Below are 7,961 nucleotides of genomic sequence, written 5' to 3'. Positions count from 1 at the left end.
CCTATGAAGGAAGACAGCACAAAGAAAGGCAATAACAGAGAGACAGAAGAGGGTGTGTGTTGGCCAACATACCAGAGGAGAGAGACAGAGAGAAAAACACAGGAGGAAGGCAAGCAACTCGCCACCTGGAATCAACTTTCTGGATCTAACGATTTCTGCAGAGGACACAGCGCTTGTGAACAAAGAAGTGAACAGCCCCTGAAAATGGGGACCTTGTCTCCCTCAGAATCATAGCTAGTCAGGAACGTTTTCTTACAAACACAGACCTAGCTAACAGGATGTGCCTACCTGGAGCGAAGCGGGCCGTGAGCAGAGCAATCACCAAAACAGGCACTTTTCTCATTGAGAGTGGTGGCTGCTCCACTCCCAGCTGGACAGCTCTTACCTGGCATCAGTAATGCTTGCTATCTCATCGCTCTCACTCGCTTTCCATCGCATGAGGGAAGTGGACGCTGACCCTCCACTTCTTTTCTATTGGTACTAACCCAGCACAAAGGGGGGAAACAAACAGGTTAGCATCTCAGTCAGCAACGTTACATTTCTCTCATTTTCCGCACCCCAGACCTCCACCCATAACCCTTCTTCCGTTACACCTTCAGGACCACAACTAGAAAGAAGCCTGTTGCAACTACACCCAAAACAGCCACTCTGAGCAGGAGACTTGTGCCTTTCCCTTGTCTGAATCCCACAGAGCCACATACCCAACGAGGAACAAAACTGGAGTGACAACAGAGGAGGAATTCCAAGCACTGACCGCTTACTCACACCCCGTTATGTGGAAGGTAGAAAGTTGAGGTCTGTTAATCTCTGCTTAGAAGGATGTCCAGGCTGCTCAGGTCCATGTCTGCCAATTTCTCCTCTGGCTGCTGCTCCTGGATTATTCCTCTGCAAATGCAGCACGTAACCCAAGCAAAAGCCATCACTACACAAAATTCAACTGGTGCACGAAATCTTGCCCTCATCCCTGCCTCCCTCTCCCATCCGCTTCAGCTGCACTAGAGCAGAGATTCAGTCAACACCCACGGTCACCGCTGCAATCTAGTGTCCACTACCCTGCATGATTTCGGTCCCTTCCTACTTGTTCATAGCTCCTGAGACCAAGCCTGTGGGGATCCACACCTGCCCATGTCCTAAGAAAGGAGACAGCACAAGGAAAAGGCAAAGACAGAGAGAGAGTGACAGACAGTGTGTGTGTTGGCCAACACATTAGAGGAGAGAGACAGAAAAACGTGGGAGGAAGTCAAGAAACTCACTAGCTGGAGTCATCCCCCTTGGTCCAACCCTCTGCTGCGTAGGACACACTGCTTGTGGACAGAGAAATGACCAGCCCCTGAAAACGGGGACCTTGTCTCCCTCGTAACCACAGCTACTCAGGAATCTTTTCCTACAAACCGAGCCACAGCTAATGACCAGTCCAACCCTGGAGGCAGGCGGGCCATTACCAGAGTCTTCAGAAAACTAGACACTTATCTCACTGGTGGTGATGGCTGCTCCGCTCCCAGCTCGCATCAACAACGCTCGCTGTCTCACGGCTCTTGTGTGCTTTCCATCTCACAACGGGGACCTTGATTTCTCTCTCTGTGGTACTAAGCACAACACAAGGGGGAAAAACAAAAGTTATCATCGGAATCTGCAGTGTTGTGTAGGTGGTTCTTCTATCATTACACCTTTATAGATACAATTAAAAAGCACACAACCAACACTCAACATGTGGAGCTCTTTGCCAGAGAATGCTGTGAAAGCCAAGACTATAACAGGGTTAAAAAAAGAACTAGGTAAATTCATGGAGGACACGTGCATCAATGGCTATTGGTGAGGATGGGCAGGGATGGTGCCCTTAACCTCTGTTTGCCAGAAGCTGGGAATGGGCGACACAGGATGGATCACTTCTCGATTCCCTGTTCTGTTCATTCCCTCTGAAGCACCTGGCGTTAGCCAGTCAGAAGACAGCATACTGGGGTAGATGGACCCTTGGTCTGCATAACATATGAACGTAAGAATGGCAGTGCTTGGTCAGTCTATTGCACCTGCACCCAATAGAGCAGGGGTCCCCAACCTTTTAGTGTGGCGGGTGCCAGACAACTAGCCACTGAGGAGCGTGGTCACCAAACAAGCAGCCACCAAGAACCAGTATTATTGAGAGGCACCGCCGCCGAAAATCAGCAACATTTTGGCAGCAACGCTTCTTGATGACGCTGGTTCCAGGTAGTATTTCAGCGGCTGCTTGTTTGGCAATTAGTAGGCAGGTGCACATAGCTGTCTTGGCAGGCACCATGGCACCCACAGGCACTGCATTGGGGACTCCTGCAATAGAGTCACACTAAAGGAGACTATTGTCTCTTCCCCTCATCGTAATCCCACAGCTACTCCCACAATAGCGAAATTCTCCTCCCACACCCAGAACAAGGAGGAAAACTTTTATGAGAAACGAAACCCACCTAAAGGGAAACAGCTGCCTGTACTCAGCCTCTACCATGCATTTACCTTAGGCTTCAGCTGTGATGCTAGAAGTCATGAAGTGTATTTATGCAGGAGGCAGAAAGTGAGGACTGTTCATGTCTGCTTAGAACGATGTCCAAGCTGCTCAGATCCAGTTTCTCCTCCAGCTACGGCTCCAGAACAACAATTCCTCTGTAAGAACAGCTACAAAAGCCAAGCATGAGCCGTCATTACACAGATCTCTTGCCCTCATCCCTGCCTCCCTCTTCCATCCTACCTTCATCGGCCCCCCACGATGAGACCAAGCTAACACTGACAGTCACCGCTCCACTCGCACCGACAGCCCTCCATGATTTTCATCCCCTCCTACTCCTCCATGGCTCACGAGACATGCAATACACACGTGCCAGTGTTCTATAAAAGGAGATGACACAAGAAGGGAGGGCGAAGAGAGAGAGTGTGTTGGCCAACACACTAGAGTAGAGAGCGAGAGAGAAACATGGGAGGAAGTCAAGCAACTCATCACCTGGAGTCATCCTCCTCGATACAAGCTTCTGCTGCGGAGTAGAAACTGTTCCTGACCAGAGAAGTGAGCCACCTCTGAAAATGGGACCTTTTCTCCCTCGTAACCCACAGCTAGTGGGGAACCTTTTCCTACACACCCAGCCCTACATTACCGGGCTTCCCAACTTCAACTCAGGCGGGGTGTGAGCAGAGCCCTCTCCAAACCAGACACTTATGTCACTGACAGTGGCCTCTACTCAGCTCCCAGATGGATGGTGCTTGTCTGGGATCAACAATGATCGCAGTCTCGCTGCTCTCACTCACTTTCCGCCATGTCATGGCAGTAGACTGACGCTTGACTTCTTTTCTCTTGGTACTAAACCCAGGACAAAGGGGAAAAACCCAAAAAATTAGCATCACCGCCTGCAATGTGTTGTTGTCTTTTCATTTCACATCTCCCATATCCCACGGCTCCGCTCGCAACCCGTCTCCCATTACTACTATAGAACCCATTGTAACGGCACGCAAAATAGTCACTTTGTTCAGGAGATTCTTGTCCCTTCCCCAGCCTTAATACCAGAGCCTCTTGCCCAGTCAGAAACATGAGGATTATTCATGTCTCTTTAGAAGGATGTCCAAGCTGTTCAGATCCACTTCTGATATATTCTCATCCAGCTAAGTCTCCTAGACGATTCCTCTGCAAACTAATGAAGCCAAACAAGAACTATCACTATACACAGCACTACTGGTGCTTGCAATCTTGAACTCATCCCTTCCTCCCTCTTCCATCCCATCTACATCGGCCCCACTCGATGAACAGAGACCAAGTTAACACCAACAGTCATTGCTCCACTTTAGCACCCACAGCCCCACATGACTTTCGTCCCCTCCTACTACTCCAGGGCTCCCAAGACCTAACCTGTGGCGATGCACACCTAGCATGCCTGCCCATGTCCTACAAAGGCAGATAGTGAAAAGATAGAGAACGGGTGTGTGTTGGCCAATATAGTAGGGAACAGAGAGAGAGAGAGAGACACACACACACACGGGAAGAAGGCAAGCAACTCTCCACCTGCAGTCATCCTCCTGGATCTAACCTTCTGCTGCAGAGAACACAGCGCTACTGGCCAGAGAACTGAGCAGACCCTGAAAATGGGGACCCTGTCTCCCTCATAAGCACAGCTATTCAAAAAACAGAGCAATCACCAAGACAGACACTTATCTCATTGAGAGGGGTGACTGTTCTCCCAGTTGGACGGCTTGTTCGTGGCAGCAATAATTCTCGTGGTCCCATTGCTCTCGCTTGATTTCCATTGCATGAAGGCAGTAGACTCTGATGCGAGCTCTTTTTTCCCTTGGTACTAAATCCAGCAGAAGGGGAAAAACAAACAAGTTACCATCTCTGTTGACAATGTTGGGGAGGCTCTTCTTTCTGCCTCTCCCACACAGTGGTGATCTGCCCTGAACCCTCCTCCCATCACACCTTTAGCATTACAACCAAAAAGCATCCCTTGAAACAACACCTGAAATACTCACTCTGCACAGCAGATGCTGGTCAGACGCATCAAACCTTATGAAAGGAGGAGAGCGGACTCTGACCCTCCACTTCTTTTCCCTTGGTACTGAACCCAGCACAAGGGGAAAAACAAATCAGTTACCACCTCAGTCTGCAACATGCATAGGTTCTTCTCGCATCTACCACACCTCAGGGCTCCACCCTCAACCGTTCCTCCCATTACAGCTTTAGCACCACAACTAAAAAGCAGCCCACTGCACCTACATCCAAAATACTCACTCTGCACAGGAGACTTGTGCCTTTCCCTAGTCTGAATCCCACACAGCACTATGTTCAACGAGGAAGTTCACAGTCTCTGAACAAAACTGAAGCGAGTAGAGATGAGGAATTCCAAACACTGACCCCTTACTCACAGCCAGTTCTGCAGGAGGCAGAAAGCTGAGGACTGTTCATGTCTGCTTAGGATGTCCAGGCTGCTCAGGTTCCCTTCTGCAACTTTCTCCTCTGGCTGGGGCTCCTGGACAGCTCCTCTGGAAGCGCAGCTGCAAAAGCCAAGCATGCGCCATCACTACACAAAGCTCTATTGGTGATTGAAATCTTGCCCTCATCCCTGCCTCCCTCTCCCATCCCATCTACATCGGCGCCACTCAATGAATAGAGACCAAGTTAACACCAACAGTCACCGCTCCACTCTCGCGCCCACTGCCCCGCATGATTTTTTTCACCTTCTACTTCTTCCTAGCTCCCGCCACACAGCCTGTGGGGATGCAAAGTAGCATGCCTACCCGTGTCCTGGGAAGGGAGACAGCACAAGGAGAGGAGAGGAGAGAGAGAGTGTGTTGGCCAACACATTACAGTACAGAGAAAGAGAGAGAGAAAAACCATGGGAGGAAGTCAAGAAACTCATGAGCTGGAGTCATCCCCCTGGATCCAACCTTCTGCTGCAGAGGAGACACACTCCTAGCCACAGAAATAACCAGATCTTGAAAATCTTGTCTCCCGAGTCAGGACTCTTTTACAACAAACTGAGCTCCAGCTAATGTTAATTCCCAGCCTGGAGACACGCAGGCAGTTACCAGAGTCCTCCCCAAACCAGACATTTATCTCACTGATGGTGATGGCTGCTCCACTCCCAGCTCGACGTCATCTGCATAGCCTGGAATCAACAACGCTCGCTGTCTCATGGCTCTTGCGCGCTTTCCATCTCACAACGGGGGTGGGCTCTTAACCTTTGATTTTCCCTCCTGGTTGTGCTTTGTAGCAACAAGAAAGAAGTCAAGGGTATCATCAGACTCTGCAGTGTTGTGTAGGTTCTTCTTCTCTCATCTCCCATTACACCTTTACAGATACAATTAAAAGCATACAACGCACACTCAGCCTGTGGAACTCCTCACCAGAGAATTATGTGAAGGTCAAGCTTAATGGAGTTCAAATAATAACTAGAGAAGTTCATGGAGATCCATCAGCTATTTGTCAAGATGAGCAGGGGTGGTGCCTTTATCCTCTGTTTGCCAGGAGCTGGGAATGAGTGACAGCAGATGGATCACTTGCTTATTCCCTGTTCTGTTTGTTCCCTCTGGGGCACCTGGCATTAGCCACTGTCTGAAGAAAGTAGCCCGTTGCACCTGCATCCAAGAGAGAGCCACTGTGCAGAGGAGACTATTGTCCCTTCCCCTGGCCATAATGCCACAGAGCCCCATGCCCAATGAGGAGGCTCACAACCTCTGAAGAAATCTAGAGTTGTACGGATGAGGAATAGAGTGCCATAATTGTTCACTCACAGACAGTCATGGAGAAGAGAGAACGTAAGAATGGCCATAGTGGGTCAGACCAAAGGTCCATCCAGCCCAGTATCCTGCCTACTGACAGTGACCAATGCCAGGTGCCTGAGGGAGTGAACTTAACAGGTATATGATCAAGTGATCTCTCTCCTGCCATCCATTCCACCCTCTGACAAACAGAGGCTAGGGACACCATTCCTTACCCATCCTGGCTAATGGACTTAACCTGCATGAATTGATCCAGTTCTCTTTTAAATGCTGTTAGTCCTAGCCTTCACAACCTCCTCAGGCAAGGAGTTCCACAGGTTGACTGTGTGCTGTGTGAAGAACTTCCTTGTATTTATTTTAAACCAGTTGCCCATTAATTTCATTTGGTGGCCCCTAGTTCTTATATTACGGGAACAAAGTAAATACATTTTTCCTAATTCACTTTCTCCACACTGCTAGTGATTTTATATACTTTAAGGGGGGATATGATAAATCTCCTCTTTTCCAAGATGAAAAGTCCTAGCCTCTTTCAGCTCTCCTCATATGGGCTACGTTCCAAATTCCTAATCCTTTGAGTTGTCCGTCTCTGAACTTTTTCTAGTACCAGTATATCTTTTTTTTAGATGAGGAGACCACATCTGTACAAAATATTCGAGATGTGGGTGGGCCATGGATTTATATAAGGGCAATAAGATATTCTCTGCCTTATTCTCCATCACTTTTTTAATGATTCCAAACATCCTGTCTGCTTTTTTGACTGCCGCTGCACACTGCGTGGACATCTTCAGAAAACTATCCATGATGACTCCAATATGTCTTTCCTGATTAGCTGTAGTTAAATTAGCCCCCATCATATTGTGGGTATAGTTGGGGATATTTTTTCCAATATGCATCACTTTACATTTATCCCCATTACATTTCATTTGCCATTTTGCTGACCAAACACTTAGTTAAACCCAAAGAAGACTGTGAAGAACTTCAAAAACATCTCACAAACTATCTTGAGCAGTTTAGTATTGTAACCCTTCTGCCGGGCCGAAACGATAGCAGCAAGGGCGGGTTCAATACATAGAGGTCCCTTCCCCACAACATAATGCAAAACCAGCTCGAGCCCCCACCCAGTGACCTGGGAAAATCTTACACGCACCCCTGGGTGCCTCGAGGAGGCAATACTTCCCCTCTCGCAAGCACAGAGTCTTGGTGTAGCAGAAAAGGTTTAATACATGATAAACAACAAGCATTAAATTGGGAAAATACCTCAGCTAGAGTTCATGGGTCAAACCGTGAGCAAAGACCCACCCCAGCAAATTGGGCCGTGTCCTTCTCTCGGGGCCCTTGAGTCCAGCAACCCCCAAATCACCCACAGTCCCAAAAGTCCCACAATCCAAAAGTCTCTGTCTTGGGGTCAGTGCAGCCCTAGAGTTCAAGAGTCTCTCTGCAGAGGTCCCCCTCCCCAGCCTGGGTAGAAAGGGGCACCTTACATGGTTTCGGGGCCAACTGCCCTGCCTCTTCGTGGGGTTCTGCTTCCACTAGTCGTCCCCGCAAACAGCTCAGCTCCGCTTGCTCTGTGGGCTGCTCCGCTCTGCCAGCTGCTCTGGTCCACCAGCTGTCCTGTGAGCCACTCCAGCCGTCCTTGCGAGCTGCTTGGCTCCACTCACCCAGTGGCTACACAAACTGCTCCACTCTGCTCTGCCAGCTGCTCTGCTCCACAGTATGGCTTCGGGCTCCCCCAC

This window comes from Mauremys mutica, chromosome 7 (assembly GCF_020497125.1).
Source record: "Mauremys mutica isolate MM-2020 ecotype Southern chromosome 7, ASM2049712v1, whole genome shotgun sequence".
NCBI lineage: Eukaryota > Metazoa > Chordata > Testudines > Geoemydidae > Mauremys > Mauremys mutica.
The sequence above is the reverse complement of the archived record's forward strand: the minus strand, read 5'-3'. Positions refer to the sequence as shown.